General features: G+C 40.8%; 1 protein-coding gene and 1 non-coding gene across 9 annotated transcripts in view; one reads left to right on the top strand and one right to left on the bottom strand.

Moving 5' to 3' along the window:
- Positions 1-20,709, bottom strand: part of FRMPD4 (FERM and PDZ domain containing 4) — a 919,679-nt gene that overhangs the window by 602,033 nt on the left and 296,937 nt on the right. The gene's annotated exons all lie outside the window — the stretch shown is intronic.
- LOC146394474 (U6 spliceosomal RNA) lies at positions 902-1,009 on the top strand. Its single transcript, XR_014835963.1, has one exon. It is a non-coding gene; the product is annotated as a U6 spliceosomal RNA (small nuclear RNA).

Below are 20,709 nucleotides of genomic sequence, written 5' to 3'. Positions count from 1 at the left end.
GGATGGGCCGAGAAATTATACTAAGTGAAGCAAGTCAGTCACGGCGCTAAAGACAAACATTATATTATATCACTTATATGTGGAATCTAAAAAAAAAAAAAAGAAGGACACAAATGAACTTGTTGTAGAACAGAAAGAGACTCACAGACTTTGAAAACAAATTTATGGTTACCAAAGGGGACAGGCTGAGGGGCGGATGGGCTGCGGATTTGGAACTGAAACATGCACACTGAGGTCTATGCAATGACTGGCCAATGGGGACCTGCTGTAGAGCACGGAGAACTCTACCCAATATTCTGTGATAGTCTATATGCGAAAAGAATCTGAGAGAATGGATGTGTGCACATGTCTAACTGAATCACTTTGTTGAACGGCAGAAATTATCACAACATTTAAATCAACTACACTTCGTTAAAACTTGAAAAAGTGAAAAAAGTTAATCAAATAAATGTCATTCTAGTGTCAATGAAAATATTACCTAGGTTTAGACAATAACAAATGTTGGACATGATGTAGAGAAATTGGAACCATCATACATTGCTGGTGAGATGGTAAAATGATGCATCTACTTTGGAAAATAGGTTGGCAATTTCTTTAAAGCTTAACGTAATTTATCATAAGACCCAGAGATTCCACTCTGAGGTGTCTACCCAAGAAGAAGGAAAACATATGTCCACGAAAAGACTCATACCTCAAAACTAGCATTATTCATAATAGCCAAAACGTGAACACGATCAAAATGTACCTTAACTGGTGAACAGAAAAACAAAATATGGTATTTTTCTCACACAACGGGATACTACTCAGCAATCAAAAGAAGTACTGGTACATGCCACAGTATGTATAAACCTTGAAAACATTATGCTATATGAACGAAGCCAAACACAAAAGACCACACACTTTGCTCACTTAGGCAGCACACATACTAAACATTGAAATGACACAGAGACGACTAGCATGGCCCCTGCACAAGGATGACACACAAGTTCATGAAGTGTTCCATATTTTTTCATGACAACCACAATTATATCATAATATAAAAATGTATCAAACAATACATTGTACACCTTAAATTTACACAATGTTACACATCAAATGTTTTTCATTTTAAAAAGACCACACGGTGCATTATTCCATTTATAGGAAATGTCCACAATAGGCAAATCTATAGAGGCAGAAAGCAGATTAGCTAGGGCCGGGAGTACATGGGGGAGGTGGGGACAGAGGAGAACTGTTAGGAAGTATTGAGCTGCTTTTGAGAGCGGATGAAAATGTTCTAAAATTAGAGCATGGTGACCGTTGCACAATTCTGTAAACAAACTAAAAACACGGAATTGCATACTTTAAATCAGTGAAATTTTTTTCTTTCTTTCTTTCTTTCTTTTTTTTTTTTTTTTTTTTTTTTTTTGTCTTTTTGACATTTCTAGGGCTGCTCCCGTGGCACATGGAGGTTCCCAGGCTAGGGGTCCAATCAGAGCTGTAGCCACCAGCCAACGCCAGAGCCACAGCAACACGAGATCCAAGCCGTGTCTGCGACCTACATCACAGCTCTTGGCAACGCTGGGTCCTTAAACCACTGAGCAAGGCCAGGGATCGAACTCATAACCTCATGGTTCCTAGTCGGATTCGTTAACCACTGAGCCACAAAGGGAACTCCATAAATCAGAGAATTTTATGATTAGCAATTTGTATCTCATTAAAGCTACTAAGATATATATTGCATAGGTCTAGATGAACCCTTTCTTGAATGAAATTGAGGTTCACCTACCAGGCTAGAACCTTGGTTGGTAAGTTTCCACTGGCCTTCTGTTCATCAGAACTGAAAATGCAGGTCAGAACAATGAGAGATTTTTCCATAGTTCTATGTTCCCCTCTGTTCCAACATTCTCTGCATCCTCGAAATTAAGGAGACTGAGACATGATATCAAGTTTACAAATAAGGATTCCATTGCTGCTATGACATCATGGAACCACAGATGAATTTACTCTTTCATATATGTGCATCTGAATTAGAAGGCAACCCTTTATTTTAGTAGAGTATGTGGTAGGTTCTCTCTGGAGGACTCAAGAGCACTTAAAGTCCTCAAATCTCACTGAGTTCCCCTTTCTGTTCCACCTCCAACTTTTGGCCTAGGCTTTGATTCTGATAGTTCCTGTCAAATGAATACTAAACCAAGTGTGAAGAGAAAGATTTGATCAAGATGGGGGCAAGATTCCAGCGGTTTGCCACAGGACCCTGTTGTCACCAATATCACTGAATACACAGACCTCCCCCTCAATTCAACTTGTTAGTTACTCAAGTATAATAAGAGCAGAAAATATATTAGATTACAGAGGTAAGATTAAAAACTACCTCCATAAGCTGGAACAAGGTGCTGAAATGAACGAAGGTAAATAAGAATAGATATACTGGAAAAGTTCAAAAAATCTATTTCACAAGAACAGAATGAAGGAGACCTAGCTTCATAATCACTCCTTTAAGAGAAACTGGTGGGAGGTTAATTGGTATAGCCACTGTGGAAAACAATATGGAGGTTTCTCAAAACATTAAAAATAGAGCCACCATATGATGAAGCAATTCCAGTGCTGGGTATATAGTCAAAGAAACTGAAAACATTAATTTTAAAAGATACATGTACCCTGATATTTACAGCAAGCATTATTTACAAGAGCCAAGATATGATAGCAACCTAAGTGTCTATCAACAGATGACTGGATAAAGAAGATGTAGTACATATATACAATGGAATATTACTCAGGCATAAAAAATGAAATTTTGCCATTGCGATGACATGGATGGACTTGGAAAGTATTATGCTAAGTGAAATACATCAGAAAGAGAAAGACAAATACTGTATGATATCACTTATATGTGAAACCTAAAAAGCAAAACAAACTAGTGGACATAAAAATAGACTCACAGATCTAGAGAACAGACTAGTGGTTACCAGTGGGGCAAGGAGAGAGGGGTGGGGCAAGTTAGGGGCAAGGGATCCAAAGAGAGATCCAAAGTGCTATTATAAAATAAATACGCTATAAGAATATATCATACAGCACATGGAATATAGTAAATATTTTATAATAACTACAATGGAGTATAGCTTTTAAAAACTGTGAATCACTATGTTATACACCTGAAACGTATAATATTGTACATCAACTATATTTCAATAAAATAAAGAAATTGGTGAGTTTTATATCCCAACAATTTTCATGTGAATAGGATACATTGTTTATTTATAAAAAGAATATTATGGTCATGGGCAGCAGTAGCAGAAGTGTAGAATTCAGCTGACATTTGAAGTATTACATTTCTTCTTTTTACTACTCAATGCATTTATCCCATCTGTAGTTACATAATGATCGTCACAATCCAATTTCACAGGTTTTCCACATTTCTGAATGTAGGTTTTTTTTGGCCTTGCCTGCAGGATCCAGAAGTTCCTGGGCTAGGGATCGAATCCATGCTACAGCAGTAACCCGAGCCATAGCAATGACAACACCAGGTCCTTAACCCACTGAGCCACCAGGAAACTCCTGAATGTGATATTTTAAGAGGTATATTATAGAGTGGTCATTTAACGACCTTCAACAAATAATTGAGCCAGCAGTGTCAGACACTGTGTTTGCTACAAGAAAATATAGGAAACACAAGAAAATAAGGTCCTTGTTCTTGTGAAGCTTATAAGCTATCAGGAAGGCAGGCCTTGCGTCAGTCCTTACCAACACAGCGAGTCCTACAGAGGGAGAGAGAGGTCAGCGCTCATGAGAGCAGGCAAGGGCGGACCTCGCCTGGATGTCCTTTCACAGGATGGCAACCCAGATGGGGAAGACTCTGGAAACAGCAAGGCATAGTTGAGACGTGTAGGGATGGATAATCTAGACAAGAGACAATTGACGGGGTGTGGCTGAAGTGTAGTTATGTGGGTGAAAAATCAGAGAAAAGAATTAGGACCAACAGGGAGAAATTAAGCAAAGGCAGGATTTCTGTAGGGATCACTTCCTTGGGCAACGGAGGAGGTGACTGAATACGGTAGTGACCTCGCCAACACAAAAAGTGTTCAAGCTGATGACCTCGTGTCGGACTAGATCGGGGCCAGCAAACATCTTCTGTAAAGGGCCAGGGGGTAAATAAACATTGTAGGCTTTTCCGTCTCCACAGTCTCTGTGGCCACTCCTCAACTCTCTCCCTATATGAAGAAGAGGGTCACAGAGAACATGCAAATACGCGGCTGTGTGCTAATAAAGCCGTATTTATGGACCCTGAAATGTGGATTTCACATCATCTTCACATGTCATGAAATATTCTTCTTTTGATTTTTTTCCACAACATTTTTAGCTTGTGGGCTGTGAAAACAGAGGCAGTGGGCCAGGTTCAGCCCACGGGTTGTAGTTTGCCAGTCTCTGGACAAGATGCTGTTGGAGTTAGTTTCCAGTTCTGTGACTTTGAGTAAAACCTAAGAGATACGGCACGCGCTTTTCAATTCATCATCTCTTCCCAATAATGAGAACTATAGGTAACATCGACTGAGACGAGAGCATAGAGAATGCTTCCCAGCGATGAAATGGTGAACTTGGATTTGAAGCCAGACAGCCTGGCCCCAGAATCATTTCTCTGTATATTCTTTCAGGTAATCTATGCAACAAACCCAGAAGGCAGGCACTGTGGGCAGATCTGTGCTGTAAGTGGAGAAACAAACACGGAGTCGTAATCCACCCAGATTCACGAGGAGGTAACTACAGGGTTCAATCTGACCCAGGGGCCAGAAACTTAACACCCTCAGCCCCGCCCCTGGCTGTGAAGTTCCTCTAACAGCTGAGCTGGGTTCGACCACAGTTAGCGGAAAGATGGGCAGCTCATTGACTGGCCAGTCTGGGAAGTGGTGGTGGGCACATCATTGCCCCTCTGGCACTGGTGATACGGGGTGAATGTGGAAAGGCTGAATCAAAAGGGGATCTTAGCACAGAGAACGCTACACAATATTCTGTGATCATCTATGTGGGAAAAGAATCTGAAAAAGAATGGATGTGGGTACGTGTGTAATGGAATCACTTTGTTGTACAGCAGAAGTGATCACAACATTGTAAATCAACTTGACTTCAACAAAGCTTTAAAAAGTGGGGAAAAAAGGGAATCTAGAAAAGCAAGGAAACTCAACCATGCCTGTCCCCAAGTTTGGCCTAGGGAAGAGCCCTGCTTCAATTTCTCTTCTGTAAAATGAAAGAGAATATTAATATTCACCAGTCTTACCCAAGGGCGTTGAGTAAATTAATTAACACCAATAAACTGCTTGAGGTGTTTAGATGGGAACAAAAAAGTTAAGAACAAGTACAGCAGGGCAGTCGATTTGTACGTATTGTTGCATTTATTAAATCCTAACTCGCCTGGTCTTTGGGAGGCTTCATGAATAAACAACAATGTATTAATTATTCTCAGAACTCCTCCTTATCACTGTGAGAAAACCAAGCATCAATGCCGGGAGGCAATGGCCACTGTGACAGAAGATTTGGAGAGGCAAAGAATTACAAACTTTGAAATCTCTTTACTATTTCTTTTGATCCATAATTCCATCACAGGACTGACAAGACCAATTTCCGCCTCGAGGCTGCCTTTTTCCTAAGAAACTGGCACATGAACTGCCTGCATTTAGGTGTTCGTAGCACATGAAAGTACTTTTCTGCCTCCTAGAAGGTACTATGTTGTAGAGACAGGGCTGGACAGATGAGGCGGGAGAGCTGGTTGGGCTGAGGCCCTGGCATGGAATTTAAGCAGGACACTGATTTCTGGTCCCCTCATTCAGGAGGTCTTCTCTGGTTTCTAGGCTGAGTCGGATGTGTCTTTTCTGTACTTCAATCGTGCCAAGCACATCTCTATGATACTACATATGCCCTTCTGAAATTGCTGATTTGCTCATCTGGTAGACAGAACATTCCTCAAAGGCAAGGCTTTTTTGGGCACGGTCTTGTCTGCAACCACTGCAACGCTGAGCAGATTGTGGGCTCCCAGTAGAGACTCAATGACAATAAACTGTCCTTGGTTTGCTCATCAGGAAGATGGGACAATAGGATGAGGGGGGTGTTAATGTCTCTTCCAGTCTTGAGATTTGGATAAAGACCACTCTTCTGATGCCCAAACAGACTCTCATGAAGGTGGTTATTCTCTGGCTTGGAGGAAAATAAGGAAGAGAGTCTCAAAGGAGAATAACTGATATGACTAGATCCTTCTCTTCCTGTGGAACAGATGTTCCCTTCCCAACTCAGCATCCAGAGGTATCCATTTTCAAAGACTGCAGCTCTTATCATTCCTCTCTGCTCATAGCCCTCTACACGATTCCCTATGTTGCCCAGAGTAAAAGCCACAATCCTCAGTCCATTGACAGAGGAAGGGATAAAGAAGATGTGGTACCTATACACAGTGGAATATTACTCAGCCACAAAAAATGAAGAAATGCCATTTGCAGCAACATGGATGCAACTAGAGATTCTCATACTAAGTGAAATGAGTCAGACAGAGAAAGCCAAACATCATATGACATCACTCATATCTGGAATCTAAAAATTGATACAAATGAACTTATTTACAAAAACAGAAACAGACCCCCAGATACAGAAAACAAACCTATGGTTATCAACGGGGCGGGGGGAGGGAGGAATAAAAAAGGAGTTTGGGATTAACATATAAACACTACCATACATAAAAGACATAAACAGGAGTTCCTGCTGTGGCACAGTGGGTTAAGAATCCAACTGCAGCATGGGGGTGGGGGTTTGATCCCAGGCCCAACACAGTGGGTTAAGGATTTGGCATTGCTGCAGCCTGTGGCATATGTCACAGCTGTGTCTCTGATTCAATCCCTGGCCTGGGAACTTCCATATGCCATGAGTGTGTCAGAAAGAAAGAAAGAGAGAGAGACATAAACAGCAAGGACCTACTTTATAGCACAGGGAACTAAATCAATACTTGTAATAAACTATAATGAAAAAGAAAAAAAAAGCCACAAAATTCTTCCCATGACCTATAGACAGTGTACCGCTGATCTTCTCCTCACTCACCTCTCCGACCTGTCCCCCTGTCTCACTCCAGTCTGGCCACACGAGCTTCCTCACTGCCCTACAACTTATCACGTGCCTTCCATCCTCAGAGTCTAAACTCTTGTAGTTCTCCCTCCTGGAACTTTTCCCCCCGATATCCCAATAGCTTGCCCTCTCACCTCCTCCAAATCAGCCACAAGTCACCTTCACAGGCACACCTCTTCTGACCACTTTACTGACAATTTGCAATCTTTTTTCCAGCACCGCCGTCCCCTTTGCTGATGTGTTTTTTTTCCATAATGTTTGTTGCCTTTCATTCTACTATAAACGGTACTTTTACTTGATAGGCTCTATGAGTTGGTGCTTTTGTCCCTCTCGTTGCTGTTGCATCCCAGCACCTACAAGCCTGCCGGGCATGCAGCATGGGACTCAATGAATGCTCGTTGGATGAATGGACACAAGGCAGCACAATGAGACACGAGTGAGGCTCCTGGGCCTCAAGCCCCACTGATTTTTGTTTGGCCTTTGGGCTATTGCTCTAATCTCCTGTTTATGGCCTCCCCCAGAGGCCAGATTTGCTCTGTTCTTCAGCTCTCTTTCCCTTTTCCACCTGTGTCCACAGGTTACTCCCTTTCAGGTCAGCAGGAGCTCCATCCCAAGGCAAATTAAGCAGGAGGTAGAGCGCTGGAAAGGGAAAATGCCTGCATGCACTAATGGAAGTCAAAAAGCTATTATCAACAGGGAAGGCATGGGGTTGACCACTGACCTTGTTTCCTGATGTGGAAAAAGGAGACAAACATCAGTGTTTCAAGCCCAGACTCTCACAAAAGCTCTTTTTTGAGCTAATGATGGTTAAAAAGAAACTTGACACATAAGACTTGAAGACATAAATCTAACAGTGTTTTCTAGGCATAGCCGGTGTTCGTGGAGGCTGTCCAAACCTTGAAGTCCTATGTCCAGTCCTATAATTCATTCTAAGAACTAGGAAGAGGCAGTGAGGTGGAATGGAAAGATCCAGGCTTTGCATATAGGCATGTGTATTTCTTCAGGTGAAGAAACCAAATCATCGTCCCTGCTTCATGAGTTTATGTTAAGAGCAGCATCACTGTTCTTTGGAAGGGTTGATCTCTCTTGGGGGCAGCAAGGGAGAAGAGCACTATCAAGAGAGAAAGAGAGAAGAGGGGACAGGCCATAGGCTGCAAGATGAATCTAATTCAACTCGTTGAGGGCTTCTCAAACTTGGCGCACTTCACCATTGGGGTCACATAATTCCGTACTGTGGGGGCTACCCCTATTTTGTCAGAGGTTTAACATTATCCATGGCCTACATACACACCAGCTACAGTAGCAACACCTCAGTTGTGATAAACAAAAATGCCTCTGGACATTGACAGATATCCCCGGGGAGGCACAATCACTCCAGCCGGAGGGCTACTGATGTCTGACCAGGAAACAGGAAGTAGAAAGCAATAAAAAGCAGATCTGACTTAAAACTTCCACACACGTACCCTTATATATCTTTGTGCCAGTTATCTCTGTAGTTGACAGCAGAACTTGGCAAAACAAATCATGGTCCATGGGTCAAATCCATCCCATCACTCGTTTTTTATAAACAAAGTTTTGAAATCCAGTGAAACTGGATTGTTATGATCATTATACAGCTACAGAGGTGATAAATTCATTTGAGTAATAAAAAAATAAATAACAAAGTTTTATCAAAACAGAGATATGTTCATCATTTACATATTATCTATGGCTACGTTCACACTGTAAAGACAGAGTGAAGTAACTGTGGCAGAGACAGTATGGCCTGCCAAGCCCAAAACATTTACTCTCTGGCCTTTTGTAGACACCGTTGTCGATCCTTGGTTTATGGCACAGATTGACTCTGGAGGCAGGATGCTTGCTTTTGAATCCAAGTTCAGCTAGTTATCACCAGTTGTTTTGCAGCAAGGTCCTTGAATCTCCTGATTCTTCGGCTTCTTAGTCTGTCATTGGGGCTGATGATAGTGGTGCCAAATTCACAGGGTTGTTGTGGGAATTAAAGGAAAGACATGGGACATGTCTGGCAATGTCGTAGGTACTCAGTGCATGTCTACTATTATAATACTCTTCAAGGGCAAGCCAAGAAAACATGGTGGCCTTCCCTTTTGAGGGACTGATGGATATACCTATAAATGCTCAGAAAAGGATAAAATCTCTCATGTCTTAGAAAATTTATTAGTATCTGTTCTTGGATCATCTCTCACTAATATGCGATGAGCTAATTTCTTTCTTTCTTTTTTTTTGGCCTGTGCCATGACAATCAGAAGTTCCTGGGCTAGGAGATGAACCCGAGCCAGAGTAGTGACAATGCTGGATCCTTAAATGCTAGGCCACCAGGGAACTCCTTGATTCTAATTTCAAAGAAAGAAAGAATCAAATGCCTTCGAAAAATACAAGTTTAAAGTATCTGATGAAAAACCCAGGAGGAGAAATACGAATGTGCAATGAAAATGATATGGGCTTTATGGACGTTCTGGCCACGGCAGATTAAGAAAGGCTATGCTTTCTTTTTTCATCGTCTCATTCCTCGTCTTATTTAAAAACCCCTGTAAAGGAAGACTTTCAGGTAACAACATACATTCCTGGGGGCCTGGATGTGTCTATGTCCCCATCACCAATCCCCATCCTGACTAGACCTAGAACCTTACTGTACAGGAGCAAATGAAATTCTTGCCTGCCTTCTAGAATTAGCTCAGGTTGTTTCAACTTCTCCAATTTCTGTTTATTCCCCAGATGTCAGCATAAGTGCTTCTTTTCGCCTCATGGCCCTTGGCAAGCTCTCCAGACTGCTTCTTCAAATTCCAGAAGGACTCAAAGGACCTTACGTTTCAACAAGGCTTTTCATCCCACATTCACTGCAGCTGTTCCTCAATTCCTGCTCATGTGGCTGCCTTGTTTCCCAACTGAATGTTAAATGACTCGTGGCAAGGACCTTAACTTGTGTTCCTCATGTGGATCTCCTGTTGCACCATGCTTGGAGGGGGAGCTCTTAGTATGCACCAAACTCACTAGGTAATTAAAAGTTATATTGCTTGTAATGCACATATTGAAAGAAGGACTCATAATTAAATCGGTATCCTCACAACCCTAGGAGATAGAAAGTACTATCAGACCAATGTAAAGATGAGGAAATTGAGGCTTACAGAGATCAAGCAACTTATCCAAGGCCACATTTCTAGTAGGAGGTAGAGCCAAGATCTGCACTCATGCAGTCTCTCTCCAGAAGTTGTACTTTTAGCCAATACATTATGCTACAATAAGAATAAATGTTCAGGAGCTCCCGGGTGGCTCAATGAGTTAGGGATCCAGGGTTATCACTATTGTGGCTCTCGTGACTGCTGTGGCACAGGTTCCATTCCTGGCCCAGGAATTCTGCATGCTGTGGGCACAGCCAAAAAATAAATAAATGTTCAATGCAAAAAAAAAATGACTGACATAAGTAGATACAGATATATAGATACGATCCTACAAATCAATGAAGAAGCAAACAGCATCATGGTTAAATGGATGGAAGACCTAAAGAGATACTCTACAAAAGTTTATCCAAATGGCCCACAGACATATAAGATACTCAACTTCATGAGTCATCAGGGAAATGCACATGAAAACTTTGTGTTGCTATCATGACAAACCCACCAGAAAGTCTAAAGTGAAAAAGACGGAGAGTAAGGAGTAGGGCAACTGCAACTCTCACACACAAGAGAGGTTGCCACAAGTATTTTAGAAAATTGTTTAGCAGTATCTACAAAATCTCAACAGAAGCACATCCCATGACTCAGCACTTCCATTCCTCAGTTTGTTCTTCACAGAAAATGCATACAAAGGTTCATTAAAAGGTAAGTACTAGAATATTCATAGTAACACCATTCCTAATAGCCAAAAGCTGGAAACCACCTAAAATGCTGATGTGCAGCAGAATGAATAAAGAAACATCAATATTCTTCTAATGGGATATGATACAGCAAAGAAAAGGTACCAAATATAATACTCTCGTCAATATGGATGAATTCTACAAAAGGAAAGTTGAGTGAAGGAAGCCAGACAGAATAGGGTACTTAGCATATGATCCAACTGAATATAGCACAAAACCTAGTGAAACAAAACTTTACTGTTAGAAGTTAAGAAAACAGCTATTCCCCAAAAAGGGAATATGAGCTGGTCTTCTCAGAGAAGGTTGCTAATATTCTGTTTTTCTAATCTGAGCATTGGCTGTGTGAATATGTTCAGTTTGTGAAGATTCATAGAGCTGTGCCATTAAAAATATATATACCTCTTCAAGTTAAAACCATTTTCATTGATTTAAAAAGGAGTAAATTACCAATATTCTCTTTATTTCCGGGTACTGCTTTTTGTTTTGTACATAGTATGTAGATAGCAAAAGTCACCACTCCTGGCAGAGCACAACCCATGATGAAAGAACAGTTTTTCTGCTCACGCTGTCACAAACCCTTCAATTCTCCGGCACCAGTTCACCACCTCCAGTCTTGCTAAACACACTAGAACATGTCATTCTTTACGCAGAGCTTGGCATTTGAGAATTGGAAAGAACTTCATTTCACAGGCAAGCAAACAGACTCTTCAGAGTTGAGTAGTTGGCCTGAGACCACATGGCCAATGCACAGTTGAGGTGGGAGCGTGGTCCTGGAACCCCTCCCTCCCACATGCACTCCTCTCTCCTCTGTTGGCCAGGAAGGAACAAAGCTCCCTGGGCAAGGTCCACAGTTCACACTCTCCTGGGGCAGCTGACCATCTCTGGAGCACAAAAAAAGACATCTGCCTGCAGCCAGGGTACCAAGAGCTCGCCACCAACACTCTTTTCCATGAAAACTTGACAGGAATCTAATAGGAGAGGTCACATTTATTTTCTTTGCAGCCAATTGTTTCTTTCAGACTATAAGTATGTGCTAATTTCTGAAGCTGAAGAAAACAGAATCATAACCTAGTACTTGGTTAGTAATTACATGGTACATTGTGCTGAAGGATTGATAACATGCTTTGGGGGGGAAGAAAGAGAATAATCTTACAAGTAGCAATTTTTTGCCTTGTCATTTTGAAGGCCAAAAAAAAAAAATCTATATTTTGTATTCAAGGAAAACATGCTTAAATGAACGATGTGGGTATTTTTTGTTTCTCCTTGAACACGGCTTTTGTATCTCCTCCCTGCTTAGTGCAGACTGATGCCAGGAGGAGGTGAAGCTACAAAAGAGGCCAAAGTATTACATAACTCAGCCTGGGTAAACAAACCCGTCTACCTGGGAGGCCTCCTGAATCTCGATGCTGACCCTGGGTGATATCAACAATGAGCAAGGAATTCTAAGAGGGGAACAGTGAGAGCATAAACTTGTACGTTAAATACAGGCTGCAGAGCAGGCCAGAAGCGAGCCCAGTTATGAAAGAAGGGAAGGTGGCTTGAAAAGCCTGGTGTGTTCTGAACGTCCCTCCTCTCTTTGATTTGCCCCCAGCCTCTTGGCCCCTACCCCTCACCCGCACCTCCCTTCCTTAGGCCCTTGGTGCTTTGGGGGGAGCCCTAAAGAGTCACACTTTTGCATAAAAACCTCCTTATGAGTACAAGTTGGACTTGTGATTTTCTTCTAACCAACAGAATATGGCAAAGGTGGTGAGATGTCACTCCCTTAAGTTACATTACTTGGCAAATGTGATGGGATATCCGGTAAGACTCCATCTTAGCGGCTTGGAGTGAGAGATTCTCCCTTGCTGGCCCTGAAGAAGGAAGCCGCTATGTTGTGAGAAGGCCTCATGGTAAGGCATGCAGGCAACCCCCAGGAGTGAGAGTGGCCCCCGCTGACAGTCAGCAAGAAACTTGAGGACCTCAGTTCTACAGTACCAAGAAACAATTCCATCAGCAATGAGGTGAGTCTGGAAGATGATCCCAGCAAAGTAAGGCAGCCCGGCTGATAAACTGACTGCAGCCTTGGGAGACAAAGAGCAGATGATCCAGCTCAGCCGCACATGGACTCTGGCCACAGAAACTGTGAGACACTACATGGGTGTTGTTTTAAGCCACTAAATTTGTGGTCATTTGTTACACAGCAACGGAAAACAAATACACAGTAACAGGAGAAAAGCTGTAAAATACACAAATACGTGGAGATTAAATAACGTGCTCCTGAACAACTGATGATGGGTCAGAGAAGAAATTAAAAGGCAAATCAAGAACTATCTTAAAACAAATGAAAATGGAAGTACAACATATGACAACCTATGGGATGCTGCAAAAGCAGTTCGAAAAGAGAAGTTTACAGTGGTAAATGCCTACATTAAGAAAAAAATCTCATATAAATAACCTAACTTTACATCTCAAGGGACTAGAAAAAGAAGAAAGAACTAACTCCAAAGGTAAGAGAAGGAATAAAAAACAAAGATCAGAGCAGAAATAAATGAAATAAGAGGCCAGAAAAACATTAGAAAAGATGGACAAAACTAAGAGGTTTTTTTTTTAAAAGACAAACAAAATTGACAAAATTTTAGTCTAACAAGAAATAAGGAGAGAGGATTCAAGATCCGAAATAAAAAAGGAGACAATTCAACTGGTACCAGTTGAATTGCAAAGGATCATGAGAGACTGCTAATGAGGTATGTGCCTTCTATACCCAATCTGTTGAGAGTTTTTATCATGGAAAATATTGAATTTTATCAAATTCTTTTTCTGCTTCTATTGAGATGATCATATGATTTTTAGCTTTCATTCTATTAATGTGGTGTATCACATTTACTGGTTTTAATATGTTGAGCCATCCTTGTATCCCAGGGATAAATCCTACTTGATCATGGTACATGGTCCTTTTAATATGCTGTTGAATTCAGTTTGCTTATATTTTGCTGAGAATTTTTGCATTGATATTCATCAGGGATATGCGGCCAACAGGTACATGAAAAGGCACTTGACCTCACTAATCATCAGGGAAAGGCATACCAAAACTACAGTGAGATATTATCTCACACCTGTTAGAATAACTATCATTGAAAAGACAAGAGATAATGAGTATTGGCAAGGATGTGGAGAAAAGGGAATCCTGTGCACTGCTGGTGGGAATGTAAATTAGTGCAGCCACTATGGAGGACAGTGTGGAGGTTGCTCCAAAAATTAAAAATAGAACTGCCATATAATCCAACAATTCCACTTCCGGATATACATCCAAAGGAAATCAAAAGAGGATCTTGATGAGATATTTGCATATCCATGTTCAATGCAGCACTATTCACAATAGTCAATGTATGGAAACAACCTAAGTGTCCATCAACAGATGAATGGATAAAGAAGATGGAGTGCCATATATGTAAACATACATACATATAGACATACCTGGGAGATACTGAAGGTTTGGTTCCAGACAACAGCCATAAAGCAAAGAGCGCAATAAATAAGTCACAGGACTTTTTTGTTTCCCAATGGATATGAAAGTTATGTTTACACTACACTATAGTCTATTAAGTGTACAATAGCGTTAGGTATTTAAAAATGTACATACTTTAATTTAAAATACTTTACTACTGATAAGCAAAACACGGAAGCGACCTAAACGTCCACCGACAGATGAATGGATAAAGATGTGGTACGTATGTGCAATGCAATACTACTCAGCTATAAAAAAGAACAAAATACCATCATTTGCAGAAACATGGATGGACCTAGAGATTACCATAGTAAATGAAGTCAGTCAGAAAGAGAAGGACAAATACCATATGACATCACTTTATGTGGACTCTAAAACAGGACACAAATGAATTTATTTATGACACAGAAAGATAGAGAACAGACGTGTGACTGCCAAGGGGGAGGTATGGGGAGGGAGGGATGGACTAGGAGTTTAGGATTAGCAGGTGAAAACTATTCTACATAAAATGGATAAACAACAAGATCCTACTGTATAACACAGGGAAATATACTCGATATGTTGTCATAACTTGTAAGGGCAAAGAATACATTTTTTTAAAGAATATGTGTATATATATATATTCTTTTTCAGATTCTTATATATATAATATATAAAACTGAATCGCTTTGCTGCACACCAGAAACACAATATTGTAAATCAACAAAAATTAAATATAAAATAAATTAAAAATTCTTTATTGCTAAAAAATGCTAAAACAATTACAATAGTAACATCAAAGACCACTGATCACAGATCACCATCACAAATATAAGAATGATGACAAAGTTGGAAATATGGTGAGGAGCACCAAAATATGACGTAGCGACACAAAGTGAGCAAACGCTGTTGGAGAAGTGGTGCCAGTAGACTTGCTCAATGCAGGGTTGCCACAAACCTTCAATTTGTAAAAACACAATACCTGCAAAGCGCAATAAAGCAAAGTTCAGTAAAATGAGGTATGCCTGCCTAATGGAATATTATTCAGCCCTGAGAAAGAAGGAATCCTGCCATTTGCAACAAATAGGATGAAACCCGAGGGCGTTACACTAAGCGAAGTAAGACAGAGAAAGACAGACACTGCATGATGTCACTTACATGTAGAATCTAAAAAAGCTGAATTCAAAGAAACAGAGATGAGAATGGTGGTTACCAGGGGCTAGGGGTGGGAGAAATGGACAGATGTTGGTTAAAGGGTACAAACATTATTTAAAAGGTCAACAACCTCTGGGGATCTAATGTGTAGCAAGAGGATTATAGCTAATAACACTGTATTATATACTTGAAAAGTTGCTAGGAGAGTAGATCTTAAGTGTTCTCAACACAAAAAAAGAAATGTGATTATGTGATGGGATGGAAGTGTGAGCTAGTGTTATAGTGGTGACTATACATATCTAATATAGATATATAGATATATAGATATATAGATACCTCTTTTTTTTGGCTGCACCTGCACCTGTGGCATGCGGATGTTGCCAGAGCAGGGACCGAACCCATGCCACAGCAGTGACAATGCCAAATCCTTAACCACTAGACCACCAAGGAACTCCTTCAATGTGTTAATGTATCGACACATTGTAACACAATGTTATATGTCAATTACATACCAAAAAAGCTGGGGAGAAACAAATACAGTGTCTGAGGATTAGCCTGCATTTTCGGAGGCCCTCAAGTCACATCTGACCCAGACCTCCGTATCTTTGCCTCATCTTTGACACAGGCGCTCACATCTTTCCTCAAACATATAAACTCTCTTATTTCTCCAGGGCCTTCAAAAGATTTGCTTGGAAGGAGAAGAAGTAAGGGGAGGACAAGGAGGGGAGGGGAAGGAGAGGGGGAAGAGGAAGAATTGCCTGTTAATCTCTGATAGATTATTAATTAGACATTAATGACCCTGTCATCTCTCCACTCCGGGGATATAAACTTTTAAAAAGAAAATTGCAGAAATTTTCCAGATATGTTCCCTGAGTTATTACCTGCTGGAGAAGAAAACAAAACAAAGCAAAGCCAAAAAAAAAAAAAAATCAGTTCTGCGCTCAAATACATTTGGGAAATGCTGAGCAAAGCAAAGTTAAGCAAGTTCCTTCATCCGTAAGAGGAAGATAAGCAGGTGACGTTTCCATAACTTACTTAACTACAGAGCTATTTCCTCCTCCACCTTTCAGTGTGTGTGTGCATATGTGGAGTTTCACAGGATACCAACCCAGAGGGCAGACACACACACACACACACACACACACACACACACACACACACACACACACACACACGATGAGAAGATACTCAAATAGAAAGTTTACAAATCATAGTAGATATAGCAGTAGTTATTCTATAATAATGGGCTTAAGGGTGTTTTCTATTCTATAATATTTATTGTTTGCAAAAATTTTTTTAAAGACAAAAAAGGTAAGGAGAATAGCTAACATGTATCCATCTCAACCCAGAAATTCTTTTTACAAAACTAATTAAGGGTTGATTACTCATAAAACAATCCGATCAATTAATTTTTTTCAGTGTTAAAAAGATGCCCACTGGTTCCTATAAAGGATGAATCTCCTCATATATTTAAACTATGTTTCAGCCTTTAAAAATTGAAACACACATGTTTAGTGTAGTAACTGCGCTACGGTAGACCCACAAGAAGATTTCATTTAATTGAAATCTTCGAAGCTATGTTTACTGGGTAAAATTTACCATCTGGTGGTATATCTGCTATTATGGGACATTAGTTTTCAGCATTAACAGAGTTAATTATTTAATTGAGATTAGCTGTCTCATGATTTCTTTGATCCCTGGCACTGAGTTTTAAACATACTGGGTGAAGACCACAAGCATTTCATCCATGCTGTTTTTATTTTAGTCTTTTAATTTTTTTGGCCATGGCACGCAGCGGCTTGCTGTGGGATCTCAGTTCCCAGAACAGGGTTTGAACCTTGGCTGCAGTGGTGAAAGTGCTGAATCCTAAATACTAGACCGCCAGGGAACGTTCTATTCACGCTGTTTTTAATTTTCTATTCTTTCATTATTTGTGATCTCCGGATGATATCCAACCATCAACACTTTTCCCCAAGTTTCTGCTGGCTCTACCTAAATTCAAGATGTCATATGTGAGTTTGTTTTAAGGCTCCAACGTTGCCCATCTGCATAGCCTCCTCTTGGAATTTGTGGGCCATTGAGTCCTCCATACACAAGGGGAATCTCACTCTGAAGTCATGGGTCTTCCCAAAGTTTCCACACAATGTGGTTTCTCTTTTCTGGCAGTTTTCTAAGCCAGAAAGAGTTGTTTTTATTTTGTTTTGTTTTTGTCTTTTTAGGGCTGCACCCGTGGCATATGGAGGTTCCCAGGCTCGGGGTCTAATTGGAGCTGCAGCTGCCGGCCTGCACCACAGCCACAGCAACGCCAGATCTGAGCCGCATCTGTGACCTACACCACAGCTCATGGCAACGCCGGATCCTTAACCCACTGAAGGAGGCCATGGATCGAACCTGCAACCTCTTGGATGCTAGTCGGGTTCATTTCCAGTGAGCCATGATGGGAACTCCCCAGAAAGAGATTCTTGAGTACCTACCTATTATATCATTTTGCTTTCATTCGCAGTAGAGAGGGAAGAAAAAATTTAAATCCATTGCTTATTTGTTTTTCTTTTTTTTTTTTAGTTTTTATTAGAGTATAATTGATGTACAGTGTTGTGTCGATTTCTACCTATTTGATTTTCTGATATGTTGGATACTGTTCATTATTTTAGACAGAGAACCACCAAAATGGCTAACTCTCTTTGATGACCAAAAATAAGACTCAGTATTAACATCAGAAATCCCCTATCACTCCTTCAGAGAACTGAAATGATGCGAAATTTTCATATTTTTACTCATTGTGAAGTATAAGGCTTTTGCAAAAAGAAGAGTGCTTCAGAACACACACACACACACACACACAACCACATACAAAGACAATTAGATGTTCTCAAAGAAACAACAAACAATAAATAAGGAATTAATTGCATCTTTATCATTCCATGTGGTTAAAATCTCATTTTACTTTAACGATTAATTAGTCTCCTATAGAAAATGACTTGTGCTTGATTCCTGGAAGAAACAAATAAGAAATATCCTGACTTGGGCTACATCAGGTAATTTCAAAAGTATAACTCACCCACGGTCTGAATAATGTCACAATGAGAGGGAAGAATATTTACGGCAGCTCCTTCCCCGCATCATAAATTTCATAGGAACGAGGAAATTTGTCTCATACAGAGCAGCGAATACTGATGAAATTTTCGAAGGTAGGAGCTGTCAATTCTAGTGACATTAGGAGATTTCAAATGTAATAAAAAATGAGAAGCACAACTCCTAGAAGAGTCCACAGACATATACTTCTCCCTCCCCATTAGTATCTAAAATTATATTGAAAGAATTAAATAAAAGAAACTGGCATTCTAAAAGGAGCAATCCAAGTATCACTGGGTGTGGGAAAGGTGCGGGGCAGCTTTGCTGTTCCTTCTCAGCCTGTTACTGGATCTATGAGCTTCCTTCCTCTCTGTTAGGCACTTAGAAGTAGGTACGGCGATGGGCAAATTCATAGCTGAGAAAGGAGAATCGCAAGTTGATCACTCAGAGAACTAAGAGAACTAAGACCAGAAGGCCCTTCTGCTTGCATTAAGCTGTAAGCCTTTCTGCAGTGGAGCTTCTGGGAAAATCTTGAAAAAAGATTGAAAAAATCTTGAAAAAAAAAAAGATACCGTTATTCTAGGGGGAAGAGAAATGGTGTCAGCATTAACCTCAACAGAGTTACGACATGCAGGTTGTGTCCACAAGCACGATAAAAATAACTGCAACAAAGGCAGGCTTATTTTCGCCCTCTGCGGTTTAGCATGTGAGGGGGCCGGGGTTTCACGCTGAGCAGCAGGCCCCGGTAGCCCGGAACAACTTCTCCTTCTGCTCATGGGCAAGTCTCCTCTGTCTAAGGTGACATAAGGCATGAAAAGCAGGAAAGATTTGCTGGGATTAGGTTTCCTGTGGGTAGCTTTAAATAAGCAGCCATTTAAAAGGGAGGCGAGGCAAGCAAATAGGTAAATAATTCACAGGAGTTGAGTCTGACACATTTTCAGAAGGTAATAAACTGCAGTATTGATGCCTTTATAAAGAAATAATTCAGCTTTGCATTGTTTAGCTGGGTTGCTCAAGAAATCTGTGACGATACTGCCTTGCTTTTGTACAATTACCTACAGAAGCAGCTGTAATCACCACTGGAAGGGAAATGCTCAGAAAGTGTCTTTGAATTATAATTCCCAAATAATCACACCATAAATAATTTCTGGAATTCTAGATGCTTCCTCTTATTTTTCTCTTAGCCATAGCTGTCTTCTGTTCCGTCTTCAGGCTCAGATATTTTCTGAGGTTTTCAGCAAAGACTGTGCTTTTATTTTTTGCTTCCAAGTTTTAGAAGTTCTTCTGAGAGCTTTGTGCCCAGCTGACGTCTTCTCACAGATATCCACGGGTTAGCTTCTCTTCTCTTTTTCCTAAAATCTGCCAGGAGAAAAAAAAAACCTTCTCTAGCTGAGGAATGTAAGCCAGAAACAAGAGCACTCCCTGGTGGACATCCACGGCGATACCACCTAAAACGAAACGTGGACCACTTTTTCTCCAGAGTCTCTCAATCAAGAAGGGATGGTTAGGAGAAGGAAGACCATATATATTATTGCCTGAACTGGAATGCCTTTGAGAGTAAGTGGAGGCTTTGGAGATAATGATACCTGAAAAACAGACACAGACCAGGAATGTTCTGGGCAAACAGAGACGTATGGCCATTCTAGGCATTAAAGTTAAAAATAGGAGTTCCCACTGTGGCTCAGTCGGTTAAGAACCCGACACAGTGTCTGTGAGGATGCGGGTTCGATCCCTGGCCTCACTCAGTGGGTTAAGGATCTGGCACTGCTGCAAGCTGCAGCGTAGGTCACAGATGCGGCTCGGATCCCGTGCTGTTGTGGCTGTGGTGTAGGCCAGCAGCTGCAGCTCTGATTTGACTCCTAGCCTGGGAACCTCCATATGCCATGCGCGTGGCTATAAAAAGAAAAAAAAAAGTTAGAAATATTGAATTTGCCCCTTGGGTAAGTGAAGTGAAACAAGACACAGAATTTACCAACTTGTGGCAGGGAGAGGAAAGAGAGTCATAGCTGGCAAATAATACCGTCCTCTCCTCAACAGGGCAGGTGTCGTCATTCTCGCTGCACTCAGAGAC

Source organism: Sus scrofa, chromosome X (assembly GCF_054392235.1).
Source record: "Sus scrofa isolate SSC_HxYL_T2T_F1_AM1 chromosome X, Sscrofa_HxYL_maternal_Yorkshire_Landrace_v2.0, whole genome shotgun sequence".
Lineage (NCBI taxonomy): Eukaryota > Metazoa > Chordata > Mammalia > Artiodactyla > Suidae > Sus > Sus scrofa.
This window is presented reverse-complemented; position numbering and strand designations above follow the sequence as displayed.